Source organism: Chiloscyllium plagiosum, chromosome 12 (assembly GCF_004010195.1).
Source record: "Chiloscyllium plagiosum isolate BGI_BamShark_2017 chromosome 12, ASM401019v2, whole genome shotgun sequence".
Lineage (NCBI taxonomy): Eukaryota > Metazoa > Chordata > Chondrichthyes > Orectolobiformes > Hemiscylliidae > Chiloscyllium > Chiloscyllium plagiosum.
The window spans coordinates 85,568,893-85,580,037 of NC_057721.1; positions in this window are offsets into that span (position 1 = coordinate 85,568,893).

Consider the following 11,145-nt stretch of genomic DNA (forward strand, 5'->3'; position numbering starts at 1 on the left):
ACTTGTTGGGCCGAAGGGCCTGTTTCCACACTGTAAGTAATCTAATCTAATCTAATCTAATTGCAATGGTTGCGTTCTTGTGCAACCCCATGTTATAGAAAAGTCATGCTTTAGAAACAGCACTTAAAGTGTTGGCGATGTAATTGTGTTATAGCCAACACACAGTTTAAAAGTTTGTGCTTCAGGAACAGTGCACCCAATTCATCAATTGTGTTACAGCGAATTCATGTTAACAAAATGCACATTATGGCAGAACGACCTGTATAGAAAATGATTTAGAAAATCTTAAACCATAGGCTAGAATAAACATTTTGACTACTTTCCAACAGAATCATGTTACAGCAATTCAAATCCAGAGATATTCCCCCTCAATATCAAATCCAGATTCAAAGCCAGAGATATTCCCCCTCAATATCAAATTCATAATGTTAATGAAGCCAATCTTCCCAGTTCTATCCTGTGAACTTTGCAATCTTCTTACATGAATACTCTCAAAACGGAGAACTTAGCCTTTCTCAGTCTCTTAATAATCTGTATGTGTCTGACCAAACACCCCTGGTCTGAAGATTATTCAAATTAAACTTTAATGAAGGTGACTTATTTCTTGAACTGTTCTATACTCCTTTCTAAGGAAAGGTGTGTGTATCTCACCTCAGTGAGGTCTCTCCCAATTTCTAAGCTAAAATCAGTCCTAAATTATCCTAAACTTGAAACAAGCTAATAGCTCTCATTATTTATCATCCCAGTTGTAAACACAATATAATACAAGCCACTTTCCATTAACACTCCAGGGGTTCCCTGCTGTGTGACACATACTTGATTAGAAATCAGAAGTAGGAGCAGAACGAGACCATTCTGTCCTTCAGCCTGCTCCACCATTCAATAATGTCATACCTATCTTCTCCAGCATTAACTCCCCTTTCATGCCAGATCCTCATGGCCCTCAAGTCCCCGATATTTTAAACATCTGTTCACATCCTCTTTCAATACTTTCAGCGATCTAACCTCTGGGGGAAAGAATTCCAGACGTACACTTTCCTTCGAAAGGCGTAATTCCTTTGTACCTCGATTGTAAATGAGTGTCCTCTTATTCTGTAATTGATTCAAGATTTTCTCACAAATGGAAATATCTCAACACCTGCCTGTCTAGCACCCTCAGAATAATCTTGTATATTTGAATAAGATCACACTTCATTCTTCTAAACTCTAATGAATGGGGCGGGGGAGGGGGGGAATCTCACTGAAACTTCGAGAATACTGAGAGGACTGGATAGAATTTTTTAGATTAGAATCCCTACAGTATGGAAACAAGCCCTTTGGCCCAACCATTCCACACTCACCCATTCCACATTTTTACCCCTGACTAAGGCACTAACACTATGGGTAATTTAGCATGGCCAATTCAACTGACCTGCACATCTTTGGATTGTGGGAGGAAGCTGGAGCACCCGGAGGAAACCCACACGGACACGGGGAGAATGTGCAAACTCCATACATACAGTCGCCGGAGTCAAGAATCAAACCTGGGTCTCTGGTGCTGTGAAGCAGCAGTGCTAACCACAGTGCCATGTGCCACCACAATAAATAATGGACATAAAAGGTATGTTTCCACTTACGGGAGAGACCAGGACCCAAAGGCATATCCTTAGAGTGAAGGGAAAACTCTTTAGAACTGAGATGAGGAATTTCTTCAGCCAAGAGGGTGGTGACTCTGGAATTCATTGCCACAGAACGCTATGGAGGCCAAGTCATTGAGTATCTTTAAGACGGAGATAGATAGGTTCTCGATTATTTAGGGGATCAAAGTACAGGAGAGAAGGCAACAGAATGGATTGAGAAACATATCAGCAATGATCGAATGGTGGGACAGCATTGAATGGGTCGAAAGGCCTAATCCTGCTCCTGTACCTTATGGTCTTATCGCATAAAGGCCTAACCTGTTGATCCTAGGAACCCACCTAGTGATTTGTTTTACCATAGAGTCATACAGATTTATATCAGGGAAAGAGATCTTTCAGCCCATCATGCCCATGTCATCATCAAACATGTATGTATTCTGGTCTCATTTTCCAGCATGGCCTGTAGCCTTACAAAATGTTTTTGTGTTTCATCTAAAAGGTTCTTAAATGCCTTGATGGTTCCTGCCTCAGCCACCTTCCAGCCAATGAGTTCCTCTGGGTGGAAACATTTTTCCTCAAATACCTTCTAAACCTCTTGTTGTTTACATTAAAACTGTTCTCCCTTGCTGCTGACCGCCTCCATTAAAGGAAACGTTTCTCCTTATCAACCCTGTCTATGTTTCTCAGAGACTCAATCAGATCCACAATGAGCTCTCTGGGGTCTGTGGAAAACAATCACAGCCTATCTTGACTCTCTTGATAGCTGAATCACTCCAGCCCAGCAACATCCTGGTAAATCTCCTCTGTTCCCTCTCATGTGCAATGAGTCCTTCCTTTAGTGTGGCAACTAGACCTGCATCCAGCCCTCCAGATGTGGCCTAACATCATATACCGCTCCATCATTAGCTGCTTGCTCTTATTTGAAGTGCCTCAACTGAAACAGGCAAATATCCCATTTGCCTTCTTAACCATCTTATCTGTTTGTCCTGCTGCCTTCCAATATGTATGGACAGACACACCAAGGTCCCTCTGATTCTCTGCACTTCCCAGGGTTCTACCACTCACACTTTTCAGGATTAAGTTCCCCTGTCTATAGTTCAAGGCTTTCCTTCTCACTATCGACCACCGCCAATTTTCATGGCATCTGCAAACTTACTGAACATATTTTATATATTTATGTCTAGATCATTAATACACACAATAAACAGCAAGGGACCATGCACTGAACCCAGTGATGTGCCATCAGGCACAGGTTTCAAATCACAAAAACACCCTTCCACCGTCACCCTCCGCTTCCTGCTCCAAAGCCAATTTTGTATCCAGTTTGCCAAAGTGCCATGGATCCCATGTAGTCTTAGCTTCATGACCAATCTTCCATGAGAGACCTCATCAAAAATCCTTACAGAAGTCTGCATCAACTGTACAACCCTCACCTACATACACTTAGAGTCATAGAGCTGTACAGCTGAGATAAAAGGTAGGGGGAAGGGAATTTGGGGGGGGGTGCTGGGAATACGATAGGTGGAAGGAGGTGAGGTAACCTCCTTATCTTGGGCAATATGGCAAGACAGTTGACTGAAGTAAAAGTGGGGGAACACTTTGGATCTAGCGATCGTAATCCTATTAGTTCCAAAATGGTTGTGGAAAAGTATAGGCCTTCCATAAAAGTTAAAGTTTTTGACTGACACAAGGCGAATTTGAATGGTATGTGATAAAAACTTTGAAAGGCTGACTGAAGTGCACTGTAATGACAAGAGTTCAGAGGCATTATGTTCCTATTAGAGTGAAAGTTAAGGCCAGTAAGATTAAGGAATAATGGGTGAATGAAGATATTGAGGTTCTAGTCACGAGTAAAAAAGAATCTTACTTTAGATAAAGATAACTTGGTTTAATTGAATCTCTTAATCAATATAAAAGGCATAGGACCATTCTTATGAAAGAAATCAGGGAGGCAAAGAGGGGCTATGAACTACCTTTAGCAGATAAGATTAAGGATAATCTAAAGATATTCTACAAATACATTAAGAACAAGAGGATAACTTTAGAGAGGGTCAAAGAAATTGTCTTTGTATTGAACCCCAGGAGATGGGAGAGATAATAAATGAATATTTCGAGCCAGGTTTTACTGTGGAGAAAGAAATAGAGTCTAGAGAATGTAGAAAAACAAATTTTAATGTTTTAGAAACAGTTAACATTACAGAAGAGGAAGTTTGGGAGGTCTTAGAAAATATAAAGGTGGGACCTGATTGAATGTATCCCAGAGCATATAGAAAGTAAGGGAGGAAATTGCGAGACCCCTTTCAAAAATATTTGCATCATCTATAACTACAGGTGAGGTGCCTGATGAGAGTAGCTTATGTTGTAGCTTTGTTTAAACGGTTGTAAGGAGAAACCTGGGAACTATAGACCTGTGAGTCTGACAATCTGACATCAGTTGTGGGTAAATTATTGGAGATTATTATAAAAGATTCGATTTATGGATAGTTGGAGAGGCAAACATTGATTATGGATAGTCAGCATGGTTTTGTGTGAAGGAAATCATGTCTCATAAACTTGATTGTGTTTTTTGAGGAAGTTACCAAAAAGATCGATGAGAGCAGAGCAGTAGACGTTGTTTACTTGGAATTTAGTGAAGCCTTTGATGTGGTTCCGCATGATAAGTTAATTAGTAAAGTTAGGCCACATGGCTTCAGGGTGAGCTTGCCAATTGGATACACAATTGACTTAATGGCAGGAGACAGATAGTGGTGGTGACAGGTTGCTTTTCAGACTGGAGGCCTGTCTCTAGCAGTGTTTCACACGGAGAAGTTCTGGATCCTCTTTTAATTGTCATTGAAATAAATGATTTAATTGAGAATGAAGAAGGCATGGTTAGTAAGTTTGTGGATGACACCAAAAATCGGTGGCATAGTAAACAGTGAATACGTTTTTCTAAGACTATAAAGGGATCTTGATCAAATGGGTCAATTGGCTGACAAATGGCAGATGGAGTTCAATCTGAATAAATGAGAGGTATTGCATTTTGGTACAACAAGCAAGGGTAGGGTTGACACAATTAAAGGTAGGGCCTTGGGTAGTGTTGTAGAGCAGAGGGACCCAGGGGTTCAGGTACATAACTCTTTGAAGTTTGCATCAGATATAGACAGGATGGTTAAAAAGACATTTGCTTACCTGCATTACTCAGTCCTTTGAGTACAATAATTGGAAAGTCATGTTGAGATTATACATTACATTGGAATACTATGTTTAGTTCTGGTCATCTAATTATAGGAAGGATATTATTAAGCTGGAGAGGATTCAGAAGAGATTTACCAGGATATTGCCAGGTATGAAATGTTTGAGTTATAAAGAAAGGCTGGATAGGCTGGGATTTTTTTCACCGTAACATAGAGGTTGAGAGCTGACCTCATAGAAGTTTATAAAATTATGGGCATTATAGATAGAGTGAATGGTAGATGTCTTTTCCCTTGGATTGGGGATTCAAGACTAGGGGCACATTTTTAAAGTGAGAGGAGGAAGATTTGAAAAAGATATGTGGGCAAATCTTTTATACAGAGGATGATTTGCATGTGGAATGAACTTCCTGAGGAGGTGGTGGATGCGGGTACAATTACAATGTTTAAAAGACATTTGGATAAGTCGATGAATAGGGAAGGTTTGGAGAGATATGGGCCAGGAGCAGGCAGGTCGCACTAGTTTGGTTTGGAATTATGTTCGGCATGGACAGTATGGACCGAAGGGTCTCTGTTCCTGTGCTGTATGACTCTATGACTATGACTCTATGCTGTCTGCACTGTACTGCAACAAACCCCTTGACAGGACCTGCATAGGAACATGATGGAGAGGAGACATCTCCTGGCTGTCATTGGCCCCAGTAGGGGAAGGTGCTTTATGGTATAAACACTGGACTTCATGACGTGCATTCTCATCTATTCCTGTGGCGGCCCTTACAGCAGCAGGTGCAGAGACAAACATAGCTGCTGTACCCGAAAGCAATGAGGCAATTCCAAAGAGCCTGTGTGGGCAATACCAGAAACCAAGCAGCTCCTTAGTAAATGTGACCAGTTAGCCATCACAGAAGATAAAAATGATATTTAGACAGCGTCTTCGAAACATTGAGACATGGAAGCCTCAATGAGGTGATGTCTCGAATCAGATGCCTCTACATGGACCTTGCATTTGAAGAACTGATTCAGATATATGTTATGTCTGCCATGACCAGGGCCTCCAAGCCCTCCATTTTTTCCTCTCCCATCGTCCCCAACAGTACCTTTCCACTGACATTCTCATTTGTTCGGCTGAACTGGTTCTCACCCTTAACAATTTCTCCTTTGAATCCTCCCACTTTAGAGATTGAAGATCTCATAGGCGGGCAGATTTTGGGAAAATGTAGATGTAGCAGGGTTGTTGTGATGGGTGACTTCAACTTTCCCAATATTGACTGGAACCTCCTAAGTGCAGGTGGTTTGGATGGAGCCATTTTTGTCAAGTGTGTTCAGGAGGGTTTCCTTACTCAGTATGGAGACAGACCGACGAGGGGAGACGGCATTTTGGATTTGGTGCTCAGCAATGAGCCAGGACAGGTGTCAGATCTCGCGGTGGGAGAACACTTTGGTGACAGTGATCACAACTGCCTCACATTTACCAAAGCCTTGGAGAGGGAAAGGTGCAGTTACTGAGGGAAAATATTTAACTGGGGAAAAGGAAATTATGACAGGAGTTGGGAAATACAGACTGGGAGTAATTGTTCCTCAGAAAGGGCACAGCAGACATGTGGAGACTATTTAAGGTGCAGTTGTTGCGAGTGATGCATGAATTTGTTCCTCTGAGACAGGTAAGAAGGGGTAAGATTAAGGAGCCTTGGATGACGAGAACAGAAGAGCTTCTTGTCAAAAGGAAGAAGGCAGCTTACGTAAGGTGGAGGAAGCAAGGATCTAGCACAGCTTTAGAGGATTACAGGCTTGTGAGAAAGGAGCTCAGAAATGGGCTGAGGAGAGCCTGGAGGGGGCATGAAAAAGGCTTGGCAGGAAGGATTAGGGAGAACCCAAAGGCATTTTACTCATACGTGAGGAATAAGAGAATGATCAGGGAGAAGGTAGGGCCCATCAGGGATAGCGGAGGGAACTTGTGTGTGGAGTCTGAGCAGAAAGGGGAAGCCCTCAATGAGTTTTTTTGCTTCAGTTTTCACAAAGGAAAGGGAACTTGTTGTGAATGAGAACTTTGAGGAGCTGGGATACAGGCTTGAACAGATCAAGATTGATGAAGCTAATGTGCTGGAAATTTTGGAAAACATTAAGATTGATAAGTCCCCAGGGGCAGACCAGATTTATCCTAGGCTGCTCCGGGAAGTGAGAAAGGAGGTTGCTAGGCCGCTGGCGAGGATATTTGCCTCCTCACTCTCCACGGGAGTCTTACCGGAGGATTGGAAGGAGGCGAATGTTGTTCCTCTTTTCAAGAAGGGTAATAGGGAAATCCCTGGCAATTACAGACCTGTCAGTCTTACGTCGGTGGTCAGCAAAGTTGCGGAAAGAATTCTGAGGGATAGGATTTATGACTATTTGGCAAAGCATAATGTGATTAAAGGCAGTTAGCATGGCTTTGTGAGGGGCAGGTCATGCCTCACAAATCTTATTGAGTTCTTCAAGGAGGTGTCAAGACAGGTCGGTGACGGTCGAGCAGTGGATGTGGTGCATATGAACTTCAGCAAGGCATTTGATAGGGTTCCCTATTCATAAAGTCAGGAAGTATGGGATACAGGGAGATTTGGCTGTCTGGATTCAGAATTGGCTGGCTGACAGAAGCAGAGAGTGGTTGTAGATGGAAAGTATTCTGCCTGGAGGTCAGTGTTGAGTGGGGTCCTGCAGGGCTCTGTTCTTGGGCCTCTGCTCTTTGTAGTTTTTATAAATGACTTGGATGAGGAGGTTGAGGGGTGAGTTAGTAAATTTGCAGATGACACAAAGGTTGGAGGTGCCAGTGATAGTATCGAGGGCTACCGCAGACTGCAGCGCGACTTTGACAGGATGCAGAGCTGGGCTGAGAAATGGCAGATGGCGTTCATCCTGGATAAATGCGAAGTGATGCATTTTGGAAGGTCGAACTCGAATGCTGAATATAGGATTAAAGACAGGATTCTTGGCAGTGTGGAGGAACAGAGGGATCTGGGTGTGAAAGTACATAGATCCCTCAAAGTTGCCACCCAAGTGGATAGGGTTGTTCAGAAAGCGTATGGTGTTTTAGCTTTCATTAACAGGGGGATCGAGTTTAAGAGCCGCGAGGTTTTGCTGAAGCCCTACAAGACCCTGGTGAGACCACACTTGGAATATTGTGTCCAGTTCTGGTCACCCTAGTATAGGGAAGATACGGAGGCTTTGGAGAGGTGCAAAGCAAGTTTACCAGGATGCTGCCTGGACTGGAGGGCTTGGCTGAATAAGCTTGGACTTTTCTCTCTGGAGAGAAGGAGGAAGAGAGGAGACCTGATCGAGGTATACAAGATAATGAGAGGAATAGATAGAGTCAATAGCCAGAGACTTTTCCTCATGGCAGGATTGACTGGTATGAGAAGTCATAGTTTGAAGATATTAGGAGGAAGGTATAGATGAGACATCAGAGGTAGGTTCTTTACACAGAGAGTTGTGAATGCAGAGTCATTGGGGACATTTAAGCGACTGCTGGACATGGACATGGATAGCAGTGAGTTGAGGGGTGCGTAGGTTAAGTTATTATATTTTACATTAGGATTAAGTTTCGGCACAACATCATGGGCCTAAGGGCCTGTTCTGTGCTGTACTTTTCTATGTTCTAAGACTCCAATACATTAGTCTAGTATTCTCGTCCTTAAATCTTTTCAAACAGATGAGAGGGTTGTGGCCCGTGTACATAATTGTCTCCGATACATTGTTGGTAGCATGAACATTAAAATGCTGCAAGGTCAGTGCCAAACTCAGGAACTCTTTTTCAGCAGTGGAATATTTTCTCTGCTGGATATGGAGTTTCTTTGAAAAATAATTGATTGACCTTTCATTTCCGCAAACATCCTCCTGCATCAACACAACTCCAACACCGACATCACTTGCATCGATAGTGATTTCAAGGGTTTCAAGAAATTTGGTTTGGCTAAAACTGGTTAAGGTGGCTTTTAAATTCTCAAATACTGCCTGGCATTGTTCTGTCCACCAAAGTTTTATGTTCTCCCTCAGCAAATCCATCGGCAGTGCCAGCACGCTGTTGAACTTTATTACAAACCTCTGGTAGAATCTGCTCAGTCCCAAAAATCAAAGCACCTCTCTCTTCAAGGATGGCATTGAAAATTCCTCAGTGGCCTTCATTTTCACATTCCTCAGGGACATTCTTCCATGTCCGATGTAGTATCCCAAGAATACCGCTTCTGCCTTCAGTTTTTGCTAAATTTGTATCGGTGGTGGGCAAATTATTGGAGAGCGTTCTGAGAGACAGGATTTATGATTATTTTGGAAAAGCATAGTTTGATTCGAGATCGTCAGCATGGCTTTGTGAGGGGCAGGTCATGCCTCATAAGTGTTATTGAATTCTTTGAGAGTGTAACAAAACATATTGATAAAGGTAGTGCAGTGAATGCGGTGCATCTGGATTTTAACAAGGTGTTTGATAAGGTTTTCCATTGTATGCTCATTCAGAAAGTTAGGAGGATACAGGGAAATCTGGCTGTCTGGATACAGAATTGGCTTGTCCATAGAAGACAGAGGGTGGTAGTAGATGGAATGTATTCAGCCTGGATCTCGGTGACCAGCGGTGTTTCCAAGAGATCTGTTCTGGGACCTCTGCTGTTTGTGATCTTTATAAATGACTTGGATGAGGAAATGGAAGTGTGGGTTAGAAATTTGCCAATGACATGAAGGTTGGTGGAGTTGTGGGTACTGTGGAGGGCTGTTGTATGTTGCAACAGGACATTGACAGGATGCAGAACTGGGCTGAGAAGTGGCAGATGGAGTTCAACCTGGAAAAGTGTGAAGTGATTAATTTTGGAAGGTCGAATTTGAATGCACATTACAGGGTTAAAGGCAGGATTCTTAGCAGTGTGGAGTTACAGAAGGATCTTGGGGTCCATGTCCATAGATCCCTAAAAGTTGCCACTCAAGTTGATAGTATTGTTAAGAAGGCATATGGTGTGTTGGCTTTCATTAGTGGGGGATTGTGTTTAAGAATTGCAAGGTTATGCTGCAGCTCTATAAAGCCCTGGTTAGACCACACTTGGAATATTGTGTTCAATTCTGGTCGCCTCATTACCTGGATGCTGCCTGGACTGGAAGCCATGTCTTATGGAGAAAGGTTGAGGGAGCTAGGGCTTTTCTCATTGGAGCGAAGAAGGAGAGAGGTGACATGATAGAGGTGTGCAAGATGATGAGAGGCATAGATACAGTGGATATCCAGAGTCTTTTTCCCAGGATGGGAATGGCTATTGTGAGGGGCAATAATTGTAAGGTGATTGGAGGATGGTTTAGTGGAGTCAGAGGTCGATTCTTTCCATAGAGAGTGCACTGCCAGTAGTGGTAGTAGAGGCATATACATTAGGGACATTTAAGCGATCCCTGGATCGGCATATGGATGATAATAAAATGAAGGGTCCATAGGTTAGTTTGATCTTAGACTGGGATAAAAGGTTGGCACAATATCGAGGGCCGAAGGGCCTGTACTGTGCTGTACTGTTCTGTGTTCTATAATTAATTTTGCATTCGTGATCTTTCAAAGAGCTGTGTCAAATGCACCATGTGATCTTCACATGAATGGCTAAAGATCACTAAATCATCAAGATAGACAGCATAATTAGTCAATTCTGCCACAAATCTGTTCACAAGTCTTTGAAATGTGGCTACAGCATTCTTCATTCCAAAGGGTATTACTTTAAATTGATCTAGCCCATTTGGGGTTTCAAATACGGAAACTTCTTTCACTCTCTCCGACAAAGGTACTTGCCACTAACCACAAGTAGATCCAACTTTGTGATGTAAGTGGCTTGTCCAACTTTTTCCACACAGTCTTCGAGCCTTGGAAATAGGTATGAGACAGATTTAGATATGGCATTGACCTTCTGATAATCCAAGCAGATCATTGAGTACCATCAAGGTTGGGATCCAATACGATTGGCGAACCCTTTACCTGGCTCGATAATATCTTCTCTGAACATCACTTCCACTTCCTACTGTACCGGTGCTGCTTTGAGAGGGTTAAGCCTGTACCAGTGTTGTTCTAGCAAAACAACATTCCCTACTTCTACCTCATGTATTAGCCCTCACCATTTTATTCCTACATATGTCTTCATATTGCTGCAACAAGCCTTTCAATTCCATCCTCTGTTCCTGAGACAGATAGCTCACTATCCTAACCCATTCTCTAAGGACTTCCCCATTATTTAAGTTATTTTGAGGCACATCAAAATCCAAATCATCTGCATTTGATTCCCCATTCTGAGAGGCAGTTTTTGTGGTTCCCTGTCCCTGTCATAATAAGGTTTCAGCATATTCACACGACAGACTTGATAATTATTTTTCTA